The sequence below is a fragment of the Homalodisca vitripennis genome, unplaced genomic scaffold (genome assembly GCF_021130785.1).
Source record: "Homalodisca vitripennis isolate AUS2020 unplaced genomic scaffold, UT_GWSS_2.1 ScUCBcl_7459;HRSCAF=15155, whole genome shotgun sequence".
In the NCBI taxonomy this organism is placed as follows: domain Eukaryota; kingdom Metazoa; phylum Arthropoda; class Insecta; order Hemiptera; family Cicadellidae; genus Homalodisca; species Homalodisca vitripennis.
Genome location: NW_025783590.1, coordinates 16,756 through 34,591, shown reverse-complemented (window position 1 = coordinate 34,591; position 17,836 = coordinate 16,756). Strand labels below are relative to the sequence as shown.

The 17,836-nt window shown below is 29.8% G+C and overlaps 1 pseudogene; it reads right to left on the bottom strand.

The window, feature by feature from the left end:
• Positions 1 to 987: 987 nt before the first annotated feature.
• The window catches only part of LOC124374192, a 33,391-nt pseudogene continuing 16,542 nt past the window's right edge, over positions 988 to 17,836 (bottom strand).

Sequence of the window (17,836 nt, the reverse complement as noted above, 5' to 3'; positions counted from 1 at the left end):
GTTTTTACTGAAATATTCATGAAGCTGAAAATACTCACCACTTTAACAGTTTTCTTCAACTTATCATCAATAAATAGTGAAAGATATTCAGGAGATTTCGAGTTCAGGTTCAAAATGTGTTCAAAATCTGCTGCTATTGTTTGTTTGCACAGCCTGTCATTCGAAAATGAATTGATCAAAAAGAAATCAATTTTATCTTTCAAATCCAAAGAGATTCTGAAACAAAAACAGAACTGAAAATGTTATGTAATTTTTTTTCAACAAAAATGATATCATGCTCAGCTCTATATACATATAAATATATGGAGAATGCACATTGTATTTTTTTATCTGAAGGGTCTAGGATCCTGCCATTAGTCCTAAAAGGATCTCTATGTCTCATTTACTTGTATTTATCCATTCCACATGATTTACTAATTAAAATTTGCACTATTTTTCAAGTGATGGATGCAGAACTTATTAAAATCAGAAATTTAAAAGACAGAAAGTACATGGATGTTCACAAAGGAGGAGGATGGTCTCAGACCAACAGAAAATTCAAATTTGGTGTATTTTCAAAGGTGTCTGTTTTGGGTGCTTTTCTATTTCTTGTAGCTGTAAATGATTTTTTCCTTCAATGTTCCTTATAGGTCAGTTCTCTTTGCGGATGATATGGCTTGATAGTACTCTTAATAACTTAACAGCTCAGCATAAAGACTTTATCCATTCTAGCTAGTCATAACTCCGTACATCTCAGCTGAGCTCCTGGGTATGTCGGCTTAGGGGCAATGAACTCGCTGACGAATCAGCAAGAAATGGTACTTTCTGAGACTTGAACCGGCTTGTGGTATAAGCAAGTTAACTGTCCACCAAGCTATTAAGAAAATGTTTCTGAGATAAGCGCTGTCATCGGTGGCAAGACTTTCTCAGGCCAATCATTTGGCAAGAAGCTCATTAGAGCCACTAACATCAAGTTCACGAACTGGCTGATGAAGCTAAATAATATACCTTCTGATACAGGTAATCTTTCTCATTACTGGACATAGTCAATTCAGGAAACACGTAAGGGCTCACTACCGAAAACTCTAGGTGTAGACTATCTCGTAACCAGCTGGAAGAGACTGCTGAACACATTATTATGGACTGTGAGAGGCTTGAGGTTAGGAGAAGAATCCCATTCGGAATTCTTTGTTTGAAGTTTGTTTTTGACAATGGTAGGATTGTGAAGGAAACAGGATTTTCCGGACATTTGCCATCATTCAGTGATACAAAAAAATCAGTAAACACTACCTTTTGAGATCTGTAATATAATCCCTTCTTCAGGTAAATAACTAAGCAACACACACATAATTACAATCTAGGTTAAAAATAAACAAATCCTACAAGAGCGTTTGTGACACACATAAGTCAGGAAACACAACCACCATGTTGTGTCAACTTCTCTAAAACTCTAAAACATGCACTTAATAAAAAAACAAAACACAACACTAATTATTAAAACTGAAACTACAGAATACAGGTCACAATAGGTCTACATTTGCCGATCAACCACCAACGACTAACCATAGGCCAATAGTAAATGGCAATCTTCATGGCAGAAACAAGATAGCAGCAAAAAAGGAGGGAACAGGAGTGGGCCTTTATTGTTACTGGTTAATGCTAGATAAACTTCTTAAAAACCATACTGTGACTCTGCATGGGTTTATTACAAATATCTTAACTGTTTGATACTTATTAGAATTGATTCTCGGTAGGGACCTGGAACCAGTGAACAAAATCAAAGACCTTGAGAGCGTGCATCTTAAGTTAACTGAACACACCAATCATTTCACTTTTTTGCATAAATGTAAGGTTGAAAACCTTATGCCTATAGGGTTAATGCTAAAATCTCCTTTTAATAGTAGGAAAGCCAGTACATTTTTTTCTTCTGCTTCTAAATTCCTTAATTAAAGAAAGTATTTCATATCATCATAATGAGAGATACATCCTCCAAAATAATATTGAATGTAAAAAAACTTAATTAAAAACCCTAATCAGTACAGAATTGAACATTCTCGAAAGCATCTAAAATAGATGTAATAACGTAAAAAGGCTTTGATTTTTTGTTCTACTACTTTTAATTGTTTCTGTGTTGGACAGAGTCTATTGTAACAGAATTGTTAACTACAGACAAATCTAAAGGCGTCTGCAAAAACTAATTAGTTTTATGGGCTCCTGTCTCTATGTTTGTGCTCAAGAAGAATATTTTCATGGTTTTATAAACAGCAGGCCAGTTCAGCCATATGTGCTCCACTACATTCATCAGTCTGGCTTAAACGCACCTTCATCAGATGTATCCAAAGAGAGCCATTAAGTTCTATCAATATCCTTTTAGCATTCCAAGTACGTCGTATATTCTCCTTGCTTAGATCTAGGAGCTTGATCCATTTCTACAGCATACGAAGGAATGAACGTTTTTATTTCCTGAGTCCTGAGGCCTTTCTCCATGTTTTGGATCTGGCCCTCTTTCCCAGGCATTTACTAAAGCTTACTATAGGAGGAATTCTATTCCACAGCTCTACCAAAAGCCTATCTTGGCCAGGGTATGTGCTACTTCATGACCTGGCACCCAGCCAAAAATGATTTTGTTCTATTTAGAGCATTTCTGCATTCTAATATTACCTTTGAGACAAAAGAGTAGACACCTGGCAACATTAAAGCAATCTGACAGAAAGAAAGCACTAGTATTAATTCAGTGGCTTGGTAATGTAAAGTCACCTGAAACATAAATAAGAGCATTGTTATTGGTTTCTTCATCCCTGATCAGTACTTGGCCTTGCTGACGGAGATAATGACTGATAATGTTGAACATTGTCTTTAAGTCCATCTGGAACTCTTGAATAAAGCTTGTACATGCAGGACAGGTCATCAGTACTCTGGTGCTCTATCATATAGACTATACCAGAGCCATTCATCTGAAAAGGACATTAGGTTTCTGTACAAAATGTGTTCGAAAAGTGAATGAAAGCGACGATACTAGATTAATTATTACAAGTTGGATTATTATGGACAATCAATTTCATAAAACACTGAGAATAAATTGTAGACCATAAAGGTCTGACTTAAGAATCATAAAGCTTTATTGTCATCAGATACACTAGTGTACAATAGTCATAGTCAGAAACATAGTAAACTTGTACTATAATACTAATACAAAACTATATTACAGTAAAACTATTTTCCTTTAAGTGGTTCACGTATTTGTGGTCTGAAGATCAACATTTTTGCAGTGTTAAAAATTAAAATTTTATCAAATAAAAATTAACAAAACAGAAAGATAAAAAATCAACTTAGTACCAACAGTATAACTACTGTTAAACAATTTAAATTATCACTTTAAACAACATTAAATAAAATAAAAACAAAGTTAAAAGCAGATAAAAAATATTAAAAATAACAAAGTTTACACTTTAAACATTAAGGTACTTGTATAAACAGACAAAGAATTCATTAACAGTGCGTAAGGTAGTTATCTTAAGCCAATTCTACTTACTACATTTTTATATATATCTTTAATATATATATATATATATATATATATATATATATATATATATACATATATATTAAGTAGATAGTAATATGGCGGTTCTAGCTCACTTTTGGGGACAGTCAGAAAATCAAGGGAAAATACTGTTTAAAGGACAATAAACGAATCTGTAAACTCACGAATGAAAAATTAACTGAAATCCGTTCCAAAAGCGACCCAGAATCCCCTACTGACCAAAAATGAAAAATCACGAATGAAACCGAATCTATAGCTGTTTGCTTCTATTTTCTTGAGCTGAAAACTTAGTCAAATATGCTTCGAATCAATCTAATGATCTCATATCTGCTTCGAATCAACGAAAATTCTGTTGTAAATATATTAAAATCTTAATGAAAAAATCTTGGAAAAAGTTAAAGAAAAAATTATTGAAAAAATAGTATAAAGAATTTAAATTACCTCATACAAACCAATATAGTAATTAAAGTACTATTTTGTCCTATAAATATACTATTTTTTTCAATAATTTTAAGTCTTAGTTTACAGATTTTTCTATAATAAATAGAAGAATCTATCACTGTTTCACCAGAAATTGTGCTTGATTTCTGTCAAATTCAAGTAAAAAGCATTACTTTTTCAAATTCATAGTTAAGAAATTTTTACCTTATAAACTAGAACAATGGCACGAAGTAAAATAACATGTCCATACTGCAAAAAAAGATGTTTTCGAACATCATTTTACCCGACATTATAAGTCGAAAAAATCATTTGAAGAACAAAGAAATTTATAATAAAGAACTAAATTATTTGAGAACTTGGGCTAAAGAGAATCAAATCGATGGTCACGAGAAGATGTATAATATAGAAAAATTGCGTGAACTAAAGAAAAATTTTAAGGAAAGTAAAAAAGATCTCAATCTATTTAATGATGAAAAAATTCATTCAATAGCTGAAAAATTGGCTATCGAAACTAACGACAAAACTAAGTCAGAAAATGATCGAAGAAATTGATAAAACGATTAATGAGAAACCTGAAAATATCATTGATGTAGAAGTTTTATCCTCAATACACGGTCTATTTAAGCAATACATTTTAACGAATTTGAACGACAATTTCATGTCAAATTTACAAATATCTTTCTATTTTGCGCCCAGAAATTAAAAGTTTAATCGAAAAATTTCAAGAAACTGTGAAAAATAGTAAAGGATATCTCTCTTTAGAATGCGAATACGAACGAACTTTAGTGAACGGTGAAACACACACAAACTTGTCCAATGTACTTTACTATAAAAGCAGACGAGATCTTTAGATGTAAACGGACTTTTATTACTAAGCAATTTAATAAATTAACACATCGAGAACAGACAAATCATCCAAATAAGGGTTCTGGATGGACATTTAAAAAGCTGCAAACAAACTAGTTTTGAGCCTTAATAAACACGAAATAATGAACGCAGGATCATATATCGATTTGCCAAAGAAAATCAAAGATAAGAAAGCTTGTGTAAATATCAAAAATAAAGATGATTTCTGTTTTGTTTAATTCTATCCGATGCGCTATTGAAAAACCCGAAAAAAAGAATGCTGACAGAGCAAAGCAATACGAGAAATTTGTAAATGACGAGATATTTTCAGGTTTCGAGTATCCAATGTCCTTAAAAGATATACAATTATTTGAAAAACGAAGTCACAATTCCAAGTACAAATATCCAAAAATGTCTATAAATATCTACAGTTATGATGAGAAACTCAATATTGTTCCATTACAAATTTCTGAAAAATACGACGCTGAGTTAAACATTGACTTATTGTATGTTAAACAAGATGACAAATCTCATTATGTTTTGATAACAGATTTAAATAAGCTCGTTTTCTCTCAGTTATCGAAGCATGAATGAACACAAAAAATTTCTATGCAGAAGATGTTTAAGCCATTTCTACAAATCTGGAGATTTAAACAGATCATTTAGAAATTTGTAAGCAAACATGAAGTTTGTAAACCAGTTATGCCGTTTCCTGGTCAACAACAAACAACTAAATTCACTAATTATCAAAAGAAGTTTAGCCATCCGTACGTTATTTATATGGATTTTGAGAGTATATTAGAGAAAATACCGACATGCAAGAACAATCCGCAAAGATCGACTTCAACCAAGATTCAGAAGCACATTCCTTATGGTTTTACTCTATATTTAGTGTCAAATGTGACAAATCGCATGTACAAACCTATATGTTATAGAGCAAAAAATGAAGAAAATTTGCCAAATGTTCCTGCAAAATTGTTTGAAGAACTCAATAAAATATCAAAATACATAGCTACAAAATATAATTCTAAGAACAAAAAACCTATGAAATTGACTGAAGAAGAAGAAATTTCATACCAAAATGCAAACGTTTGTCATATCTGTGAATGGTCTGCTTATGATGTTGGGTCAGTTCAGTATGGTTTTACTCCTGATAGTTGGAAAGATAAGAGTTATAATAAAGTGAGAGATCACTGTCATTTAACCGGCAAATTCCGAGGCGCAGCTCATTCTTGTTGTAATCTGAATCTAAAATTTCCACAAAATATTCCAGTTTTCTGCCACAATATGTCATGTTACGATACTCATTTGTACATAAAAGAATTGGCTAAACAGTATGGTAATGTTGATTTGATCGCAAACACCGATGAAAAATACATAAATTATTCAGTAAATTCAGGATATGGGTATGAGTTTGAAGATGATAAACCAAGAAAGTTCATCAAGTTTTCTTTCGTAGATACGTTCAGATTTATGGCATCGTCTATAGAAAAGTTAGCTAAAAACCTCAAAAAAGATGATTTCAAACATACAAATCATTTTATACAAGATGGTCTGAACGCAATTCTAGATAGACAACCAAATGACGAAGAAGAAAATCTTTAAAATTCTATCTGGAAAAGGCATATTTCCTTACGAATTTATCGACAGTATTGAAAAACTTGATTACACAGAAGAATTGAGAATTCAAGATTTCTATTCACTTTTGACAGACGAGAGCATATCTGAGAAAGATTTTCAACACTACTTAAATGTATGGAACAAATTAAAAGTAAAAAATCTAGGAAATTACTCCGATCTCTATAACATTCAAGATGTTCTATTGCTCGCTGATATCTTTGAAAATTTTAGGAATATTTGTTTGAATTGCTATAAACTTGATCCAGCACACTATCTAACAGCTCCCAGTTCTTGCATGGGATGCTATGTTAAAATTAACGAAGATAGAATTACAATTAATTAGTGATTATAATATGTATTGTGATGATCGAAAAAGGTATTCGCGGAGGCATTTCTCAGTGTATTAAACGATATGTGAAAGCAAATAACAAATATTTAAAAGATTTTGATAAATGACAAAAGCCCGAAAACTATTTGTTGTTACGTCGATGCAAACAACCTTTATGGGTATGGACTTATGCAAAATTTACCATATAACGAAATCAAGTGGATGGATCCTAAAACGTATACAACAGCAGAATGGAAAGAAACAATTTTGGAACTCACTGGCGACGAAGATTATGGATATATTTTAGAAGTTGATCTTGAATATCCAACAAATTTGCATGAACATCACAAAGATTTACCTCTTGCTCCAGAACATTTTAAAAACAAACTTTGCACAACTCTTTTAAACAAAACAGAATATGTTGTTCATTCTAGGAAATTTGAAATTCTATCTAGAACAAGGTATGATTTTAAAACATGTGAATAGGGTTATTGCGTTTGATCAGAAACCTTTCATGAAAGAATATATCGATTTTAATACTAGTATGAGAACCAAGGCTATAAGTGACTTTGAGAAGGACTTTTATAAGCTTATGAACAACTCGGTTTTTGGAAAATCGATGGAAAATGTAAGAAATAGATGTGATATTAAACTAGGAAACGAAGAATTTTCAATGAAACAAGCTAAGAAAACGAATTTTCAAATGTTTCAATATCTTTGACGACAACTGTATAGCGAGTCACATGTACAAACAAAAGGTTAAATTTAACAAACCGATTTACATAGGATTTTCAGTTCTCGACCTCTCAAAATTGCTAATGTACGAGTTTTATTTACAACAAATTAAAGAAGTTTGATCCAGATTTGAAATCTGTGTTACATGGATACAGACAGTTATTTCCTAGAATTGAAACGAGATCCTTTTAAAATTATTAAAGAAAATATAGAGGACTTTGATACGAGCGATTATCCAAAAGATCATGAATGTTTCGGTACTAAAAATAAGAAAGTCATAGGAAAATTCAAAGACGAACTAAATAGCGAAGTTTTAGAAGAATTTTGTGGTTTAAGATCAAAGATGTACTCGTACAAATATCTAGACAAAAATCCAGTTAGGTGTAAAGGAATTAAGAGAAGCGTTGTAAATAAAACAATAAATATCGAAAACTTGAAAAGATGTTTGTTCGAAGATAAAGAGGAATTTAGGGAGATGACTGTAATAAAAAGCTATAAACATGAATTGTATACCATCACCATAAACAAACTGGCACTAAACGCTAAAGATGATAAGAGAATTGTCCTAGAAAATAAGATCGATACAGTACCTTATGGCTATAAAAATGAAGCAAAATCTGATATATTAGATGAGTTAAATAAACTTGGAAACTTTGACATGTAAATGGAAGATGATTTGATTCACTGCCACAAATGCAAGAAAAAAAACGAAAAATATAGATTCTAAAATCGTTCAAACTCAAAACGGATTGTATAGAATTGCAGCAAAATGTTCAAAATGTAAGACAAACAAGAGTAAGTTTATAAAGAATCCAAATCCAAAACCTGTTAAGCAAGAATTGAAGACTAAAGATGAGATAGAGATTGAAGCTCGAGAAATTCATGCACCAGTACGAAAGAAGTTTAAAAAGAGAAAAATTATAACATTAGGAATTGACGATTTATGGGCAGCAGATTTAGTTATAATGTCTAACTATTCAGATCAAAATGATGGATTTAAGTATATGTTAAATGTTATTGATACTTTCTCAAAATATGCTTGGTCAAGAGCTATCAAAAGAAAAAACGGCAAGGATATTTCAAAAGCTTTCGAAGATATAGTAAAAGATGCCATAAGGATCAATCACAAACCTCCAAACCTACTTCATACAGATAAGGGTTTAGAGTTTAAAAATAAAGAATTTAACGATGTTTTGAGAAAAATACAACATTAAGATTTATCATACTGAAAACGAAGAGAAATCAAGTATTGTAGAGAGATATAACAGAACTCAAAATGAGAGAATGAAAGTAATTTTTGAGATTAATAAAAACTTTAAATGGATCGATATTCTTCAAGAAATCGTAAAGAAATATAACGATACTGTTCATAGCACAATCAAAATGAAGCCTAAATACGTAGATAAAAGATGCAGAAAAAGAGTTATTAGAGTCGGTTTTTAAGTATGTTCCACCAGAAATTCACACGAAAACTAAATTTAAAGTCAATGATCATGTAAGAATTGTTAGTAAAAAACAAACATTTTCGAACAAATATAAGAACAATTGGTCAAGAGAAATCTTTGTGATTTATCAAATTAATAACACAGATCCTGTAACTTATAGTATAAAAGATTTAAATAATGAAGAAATAACCGGAAAGTTTTATGAATATGAATTGAGAAAGTCAAAGATTTTTTTCTATATAAATGGAGGCCCAAAAGAAATGTTCAGTGTGCAAAGAAATAAAAGGTTTTGAAGCTTTTTATAAAAATAAGACTAAAAAAGACGGATTTGAATATTATTGTAAGGATTGTCGTAAAAAAAATATGAAAGAGATTTATACGATACAATGGAAAAATTAACTTTAGAAGAGAAAGAGTGTCACATTTGTAAAGAAATTAAGAATATTTCTGAATTTAATAATCGACATTATAGTAAAGATAGAAAGGACGCTTTTTGTAAGGAATGTGCTAGAAGAATGTACCGAGAAAGTCAAAAGAAAGAGACTCATTGTGAATGTGGAAGAACTCTTCAGTGGTTACCTTATCTTCAAAAACATTTACAAACAAAATATCATAATTCGAGAGTTTAATAAAATTTATTAACATTTTCATCGTGTAATTTAGATATTCTATAAATCAGTCGAGATTCTGCCATATTTGTAGTAAAATGATTTCCGTTGTATAAAATATTCAAAGATTCTTTAATTTGGTTATACAGATTGATAGAATTTGGTTCGTCATCAATGAACAAAATCTCTAATTCAGGATAATTTATTTTTAGATGTTTTAATCTTTTCGGTATTTCTCTCTTTTGAGCTCTGATAACGTAATAAGGATATTCCCACATGTGATTCTTCTTAATTAACACAAAAACATGGTGTTTTTTCTTATCAAAATCTTTACAAAACAAGGTCTGGTTTCATCAAGTCAATTTTTTACACTTTGTTTTGCGATTATTTCCGTTTTGATTTCATCTTTAATTTGCAAGTGTTTTACTTCATCCTCTAAATATTTAATCTTGTTTTCAAGTTTGTACTCACCAAGTTTTCTAATAGAGGGCAAAACTTCTTTTGTAACCCAAGTTTTGAAGATTTTTGCCTCTTTTTTATGTGATCTCAAAAATTAAAGAATAAAGTCCTGATTCATTGATGAAAATAGTATTTTTTTGAAAGTTAGAAGGTAGGGCAATCGAATGACCCACCTTATTTATTTCAGAATATGATAATTTATCCATCATTATCAACATGCTCTCTAACTGCTTGTTTCGTATTTTCATATTCTAGAATTTTTGCAACATCTTTAGCTTTAAACCAAAATTCGTTATTTTTATCCACAATCGTAAAAATATGTTTTGTTTTCAAATCTAAGTTGATTATTGAGCAGATCCACAACAGACTCCATTTAGATAGAAAAAATTTAACAAGCAATTTTTATTTTGAGTATAAAGTCCTGATTCATTAATGAAAATAGTGTCAGGATGAAGATTTTGAAAGGGTCTATGGCATAGACTCTTGTAATTTATATATTTAAAGGCTATTTTCTCGTCATTATCAATATTATTTATGATAGCTTGTCTAGTATTTTCATATTCTAACACCTCTGCAACATCTTTCGCCTTAAACCAAAATTCATTATTTTCGTCAACAATTGTAAAGATATGTTTGCTTTTAAATCTAAGTTGATTATTGAGCAGGTCTACAACTGATTCCATTTAGATAGAAAAGAAATTTAACTAGTAATTTTTATTTTGAGAATAAAGCCCAGATTCATTAATGAAAACAGTGTTTTTTTGAAAGTTTGAAGGCGGGGGGGCGAATCACCCCTACCTTTCAGAATGTATGTTTTCGAAGCTTTTTTTATATTTTGGGGTCCATTTTAATCCTTTTTTTTCAATCTTAAATATATTGTTGTTTTCGTTTTACTCTCATTATTTAATAAATTTCCCTCAGAGTCTTGTATAGTTAGAACAATTTTTTGAATTCTTTTAATATTTTTTCTAATTGGAATATAATCAATTTCATTTGGTTTTTCACTGATTTTTGATCCATAAGCAACATTTGGGAAAAAAGTGTACAAAATTTCAGATTCTTTGTGTAAATGTTCGGTATGATTTTCAAAACTAGGTTCAACGAGATTACAATGTACTTCAATTACATCGAACGGTCTAAATTTTTGGCGTTTTATTTCCTAAATATACCTGATTTGGCTCAATAGTTTCTTGAACAAACCCTAATAAATCTACAATAATTGCTGAAAACATTATTCTTACTGGTGATTTTATTTGAATTTTTATTAGAGAGATAATTTTTTTGCATTTCAAACTTGTTTTCGTCAAAGTTTAAAGATTTATCTGATTGTTTGAATGTTTTCAGATAATTTTTAAGGGAATTTTTTATTTGATCGAAAGTGTAATATCCTTTGTTTAAACCATAATATTTTGTTATGTTCTTCTCACTAAATCCTATACAATAAGGAGAACTTTCACTAATATTTATTACAAAATTGTCAGAATAAAAACCGCTTAAAACCGATAAAATAATTTGATTCTTCCTCTAAATGAATAGGATGTTCCAAGTTTAAAAATAATTTAGAGCTTTCTGAAGTCAACTTGAACAGCTTCATTTTCGCTATTTAAATGGAGGAAAATTTTTAAAGCAAAAAGATCAGATAAAACTTCAAACGTTTGAAGAAAATAAGAAAAGATCAAACCAATCAGATTGTTAATTGTTGGTTCAAGTGGGATGTGGAAAAAACAACTTTATTATTGAATTTTATCTACAATAGGTTGATTCCTTATTCCAATTTGTATGTTTTTAGTAAATCTTTAGAACAAGACGCCTATAAAAAATTACAAGAAAGATTTGAAAATATTGAGAAGAACTTAAGCAAAGAAATATCACATTTTTACAATGCTTCTGAGGACATAGTTCCATTAAGCGAATGTAAACCCAATTCGTTAATCGTTTTTGATGATTGTATTTTGGAAAATCAGGACGTTATTAAGGAATATTTCGTAATGTCTCGTCACAAAAATATCTCTTGTATCTATCTTTCTCAATGCTTTTCAAAGGTTGATAAACAAGTTATTAGAAATAATTTGAATATGTTGTGTGTTTTTAAGCAAGACGATCACTATTCGAGAAAATAATTTACAACAATTATGTGGGATCTGATATGAGTTTTAACCACTTTAATGAATTATGTGATAAAATTTGGAAAGAAGACTATGGATTTTTAACTATTAATCTAACTTTGAAGCCCTAAAAATGGTAAATATTTGAATTAAATTTTCTAATATAAAATGCTGCCTCAGTGGTCTGACAAATCTACTTGATAAAATATTTGTTACAATTATTTTTACATTATCTTTACTTTTTATTTAACATTATGAAAATAACAGAAAAACGGTAAATCTGTTCACGTTTCACACGTTCACGTTCATGTTTCACGTTCGTGTTTTACGTTTCACGTTTCATGTTTCACGTTCGTGTTTTACGTTCACGTTCATGTTTTACGTTCGTGTTTACGTTTCACGTTTCGTGTTTCACGTTTTTACGTTTCACGTTCATGTTTTACGTTCGTGTTTACGTTTCACGTTCATGTTTTAACGTTCGTGTTTACGTTTTCACGTTCAATGTTTTCACGTTCGTGGTTTCACGTTCATGTTTTACGTTCGTGTTTTACGTTTCGTGTTTACGTTTCACGTTCGTTGTTTCACGTTCGTGTTTCACGTTCCACGTTCACGTTTTACGTTCCACGTTCACGTTTTTACATTCCACGTTTCAAAATTTTCCTAAATAAATGGCGAACGTAACTTCTGAAGAAGCGAAAAAAAAACTTGATCAAATCGAAAAGAAATTAATCAAAGAATTTAAAGAACAGATTCGAATGGATGAAGAAGAACAAGAACTTATTCAAAAAATTAATCAACCTGTAACTTCTGCAATAAAAAATGTTGAGGGCAAAATTGAAAATATTTTAAGCGATAATCAAAATTTAATGAATTTGGGTTCCAGTTGTACGACAATTTGCTGATATTTCGATTCCAGAATCTGAAGTAGAAGAGTTTGAATTGCCAAAATTACCATCTTCAACACCATTTAGACCTCGAATCATTGAAGACTCTACCATAGTTGAACCAATAAGTCCTGGAACGACGGATATAAATAATTGGTTAAAATTGGTAAAAAAATTCCTTCCTAGAGTAAAAGATGATAAATTTGGTTTGTATTGGGATAAAAAAAAGAAAAAGTTTTATGATTGGAAATTTGCCCGTGAATTTTGAACATAATGATATCATTATTAAAGATTAAAACATATAAAGGAACTCAAGGTTTCATGGAGATTATTAACAGGCACTGATGTTCCAAAAGATAATTTATATTCTGAAGAAGATTTGAAAAAGTATACAGAAATTTTTTATGGGAAATCTGACTCAATTTACAAAAATAATGATCCATCAACTAAGAAACCAAAGTCAAGTAAAGGTAAAAAATATCTCAATTTGATTAAACCAATTTGGGAAAAACGAATCGAAGGATCAGGTGTAAGAAAATACAATGATAATAAGATTGAGTACAGATATATCGACGATTTGACAAAACTCGATGGAAATTATTAATTATATTTATGCTCAAGAGAAGGCTGGAAACAACAATTTTTTGAACGAAAAGAAAGCGATTAAAGATTTTATTTCGAACAAACTTGATGAAATGATTGAAAAACCTGATGGAATTAAATATTTAAAACGAGTTTTGCCAGGCAATAAGTTCATCTATGATTGAGGGTAGTGGACTTTTGAATGATTTTATCAACAATTTACCTTTTGAATTACACGTACCAACTTATCAGTATCTGGGGCCTGGCACAAAAACTCGAAAAAAGACTAAAAAGAGGAGGATACTGGTATAAATAAATTTAGATCAAGCTGCTATGGAACACGATATTTTTTATTGCAAAACATAGAGACACAAATTCCAGACATATCGCAGATAAAGTTTTGCAAGATAAGGCAATGGATAGATTTTTATACAAAAGATGCTAGTTTAGGTGAAAGATTTGTTGCGCTTCCAACAGCTGGAGCAATGTTTTTGAAGAGAAAACTAGGAATGGGAATTGGAAGAGAACTTGAAATTTTAACTATATAAATGGAGGTGAACGTAAAATTTCAGTAAAAAATCAGAAAGAAAAAAATAAAATCCGCTTTTAAGAAAAAAAATACCCGTTAGTATTCAATTTAAAATAGATCAACTAAAAAAAATGGCGAAGATAAGATATTTTTAACAAATAGACAATACAATAAACTCGAAAAACATAAGAAAAACAATAAAGGAACCAGAAATAGAATTTTCTTATTAATCAGTTGAAAGAACTTAAATAATGGTGGACTTTTGAAAGATTTATTAGATTTTGGAGAAAAAATATTCAGTTGTTAAAAAAATGTTGTTCCTTATGTTCGTTTAAAGCTGCTCCAATCGTTAAAAAAAGATGTGATTTTCCTATTGTTCGAAACATTTTAAATTGGTTAGATAAAGAGTTGGAAGATGTTACAGGATCTGGATTAGATGAAAAAACTTTGAATTACGTGGAAATCAAACATTAAAAAAAATTTGAAATCAAAACCATTAACATTCGGGGAATTGGAAGAAATTCTGCAAAAATATTAAACATTTTAGAGGAATTTTCATGAGAGATACATTACCCGAAAAAGTTTAAGAAAATTCGAATGTGGAATTGTGAATTTAGACTCGATTATGGGAAGTGGAACGCATTGGATTTGTTATTATAAAAATGATAAGAATGCATGTTATTTTGATTCGTATGGAAGAATTGAGGACAAACCACCTATAGAATTGATTAAATATTTGAAAAAATTCAAGCGTCTACTACAATGACTCTCAGATTCAAGACTATAAAGATCCCCCAATTTGTGGTCATTTATGTGTTTTTGTTTTGAAATGAACTGAGTAATGGTAAAGATTTTAAAAGAAGTTGTTAACAAATTTATTACTTAATAAATATGGATTCACAAAATATTTTTGACGTATTTGGAACACAAATTATTCAAAATGTAGATAATAGTTTGAATTTTGATAGTTTGAGAAATGAGTTTGATAACAAGTTAGAAAATGTATTACAAAACCTTCCAGATTCAGATATGTTTGCTGTCGAGATTGAAGATTTGTAAAGCAGAATATGATAACAAACTTGCAAATTTCATGAGTTCAAATGAAGTTGCTGATAAAATAAAAACATTGAAAAAAGAATTTGAAGATGGTGCAAAAAAAAAATATTTACCAATTTAATGTCTCATATCGAAAAAGCTGATAAAATTACTGAAGCGATCAAAGTTGAAAAGAATTATGTTAGTTTGGCTAATAAAAAAAAGAATTGTCGGTGTTCGACCTTGGGTATTGACAAACATGATGTTGTTGTTAAAGAACAAATTTTAAAACCTCTAAAAATTATCAGAAAACAATCGATTATTGTTGATTTACATGATCCGAATGTTTAAAAATGCCTTAGATTTTTAAAGGAAAAAGAATTAGCAGTGTTAGTAAAGGAAATTAATCCATTTGATGTTGTTGTAATGATTCAATTAGAAGATCCTATTAAAATGTTTAATGAACTAAAAACAAAAAATTTATGAGAATCATAAACAGCATGTTAAAGATTTTACAACAGAAGTCTATGAAAAAACTTGATGAAAGAAGTAAAAGATCAGTAGACGATGTTGGTGAAATTAATGAAAAACTTACTAAACTTAAAGAGTCTTTTGATAAGTTTAGTTTAGATGCTACGAAAACTTTTGAGAATATTGGTCATAAATTTGTTGAATACAATGATTCTTATGCTGTCAAATTTTCAAAAATTAGAAGAAAACTTTAATAAATTTAAAGAAGATGTTGTTATAAGTTTTTAGAGCCATCGACATCAGATTTAATGGATTAGGTGGTTACGATGACTCAATTTAAATTTTTCTTTTATATAAATGGCGCTCATATACTGTGTGAGGTGTAAGGCAAAAAAAAACTGAAACAAATTGATATAAAATATTATATGCAAACATCAATGGACTTAAAAGAGTTTCTGGAAAATGTGCTGAATGTAACGCTAAAAAGAGCCAATTTATAAAAACTTGAAATTTTTTCTTAATAAATAGAGATGGCGGGACATTACAGTGCTTTCGAGATCTTTTTATAATGCAACACGAAAGAGATTTGAAAAAAGAACATTGGGATGATATTTCTCAAAAATATGAATTATCCGAAGATATGATGAGATTATACGTAAACAAATTGAATTGGTATAACATTGCTAAATCTCAAAATCTGTCCCCAGAGTTCATTTCAAGAAAATATACATTATCAAATTAAAAAGATCATATGTCTGTTCTTTGTCTCTATCAACACTTGAGTATAAAGTTTTTGGATGAAAATAAAGATACAGTTGATTGGAAACAATATTATAGATAGCGGTTACTATCCTGTGCAAATTTTTATTGAAATATGTGACCGAGATCGCAAAATTTAAGGAAGAGAATCCCCGAATATGACGAAGTAGATCATTAAAAATGACTAAAATTTTATATCTTTTCTTATAAAAACGTACATTAGAATCGATGAAAAAATGATATCTTTCTTATACATGATGTTTAAAATTTCTAAATTTTCTCTTATTAAATGGCGGACTACAGAAAATATGCTAGTGATATTGAAAGGGCGGAGTTTAAAAATTTCTATCCAATTAGTAAACAACATTTGAATTGAACCGAATAAAAGAACTGAGTTTAATATTGATTTTGGAGATAATTTTTGCTCGTCTAACTTCCAGTTTTATATTTCTGGAACTTTAACAAAACAAGATGGGTCAAGCATATCTTGGAACTGATAATGTTAGATTAATCGATAATTTTATACCGTTTTTATTTTCTAAGATTGAAGTAAGAAAACACAATAAATTGATTAGAAGAATCGAAAACTGTGCGCCAATTAAGCACAATTTAAAGGAAACTATTTGTTATTCCAAAAGTGATGTATTTTCAAACAGTTTTGAATCAACTTTTAAATTTGGACAATTTTGAAGCGGTCCGGTTGATTTAGCACATTTCGGCTTAGGATTTTTTGAAAATGTTAACTATTCCGATCTAATAAAGGAGGATTTTATCTAAGTTTTATAAGAGCAGAAGACGATGATGTGATTCTGAAGACTGCAACTGGAAATGTTATGCCTGTTGATGGCAAAATTACAATTAACGAGTTTTTCATTAGAGTTCCGATGATTGATTACAAAAAACCACGAGTAAAATTCAGTTGATTGATGAAATTATAAAATCTCAAAATCATCACGTTTAATTTTCTAGATTGGCAATGTATTGAGCAAAAAGGTATTTCCGGAACAACTTATTCGTTCGATATCACAAATATTTATAGAAATATCTTCAATCCCAAGTTCGTTATCATTGGTTTTCAAACAGATAGACAGAATAATCAAGAAAAAAATCCTTCAAAGTTTGATAGTTTGAATGTAAAAAAATATCAGAGTAAAATTGAATGGTTTCTTATTATCCAGAATTTGAATTACAAAATTTAAACATTTCCGGTGGTCTTTTCAGAATCATGTATCAGATGTATCAAGATTTTAAGAAAAGTTTACTACAAAAATATGGAAATGTATTACAACCCCAAAGAATTTATAGCCAAATAGACCCATTTATGTCATTGATACAACAACAGAGTTTGACAAATATTTCTAGTTCAAAGAACGATTATAATTATCAAATACTGGGATTTTCAAAATGCTGTTACAAACGCGATTTTGTTATGTGGTTGTGGTTTCTGAGAAATTTTTTAGCCTATG